Raw genomic sequence first — 1030 nt, 5'->3', positions numbered from 1 at the left:
CATACTGTCTTGCTTCCTTATAGTATCGTGACTTTTCTTTGTGAGCACACAATGATTGGAACTCTATCTGTGGGAAGTCTATAAGGCCTGGGTTAAAGATAGCTTCTAAAGAGAGAATTTCAGTTTTATTCTGTGAGCCAACTGGATACTACAAAATCAAGAACCATTATAATTTATCTTAACCTTAAAATTTTTTTTTATCAGACCACATGGATTATTCGAGTTCTGTTATGACACTAAAATGAAAGTTGCCCTGTGATTATGATTTCTCAGGCAATTTCTTCCTCATTCAGAATCTAGTCCTTGCTTTATGGGTTTGGAGGACATTTCTGTTGTTGGTTTTTTAAAAATTCACCTTTTTCACCAAGAATGTCTCCTTTCAAGATTTCAGTTTTATGGAAATAGATCAATCTTAATTTTTGTTGACCCTGTCTTATGTTCCACATTAAAATAGAAATCCTCAAACATCTAGAAATCAGCAAATTAAAAAAAAAAATGCCTGGGGGCTGGGGATGTGGCTCAAGCGGTAGCGCCCTCGCCTGGCATGCGTGTGGCCCGGATTCCATCCTCAGCACCACATACAAACAAAGATGTTGTGTCCGCCGAAAACTAAGAAATAAATATTAAAAAAAAATTCTCTCTCTCTCTCTCTTTAAAAAAAAAAAATGCCTGGAGGCAACTGTTTTATTTCCCCCCCCCTAGAATCTAGCTTTTACATCATTTTTGCTTCTGAAGAATTCCTTTATTCCTTGCTATGTGAGATATGTTCTAAAGAGGGTTTTTAAATGTTTTATTCAGATTTTTTTTTTAACTGTCTCACATAGAAACAGTCTTTGGAAACAGCACACTGTGTTGCTGGAATTGTTTGTCTAGAAATTCAATAATTTGATTAGTCAAATATACCAACATTTTCTCTTATGGCTTTTATTTTTTATGTTAAGCTCAGGAACTTCTCCTCTTGAAGAATATTAGAATGGAATATTCACATATATTTTGTTTTTGTAATTTTATTTTTTTTTTTTTTTTTTTT

Source organism: Marmota marmota, unplaced genomic scaffold, assembly GCF_001458135.2.
Source record: "Marmota marmota marmota unplaced genomic scaffold, marMar, whole genome shotgun sequence".
NCBI classification, from domain to species: domain Eukaryota; kingdom Metazoa; phylum Chordata; class Mammalia; order Rodentia; family Sciuridae; genus Marmota; species Marmota marmota.
The sequence above is the reverse complement of the archived record's forward strand: the minus strand, read 5'-3'. Positions refer to the sequence as shown.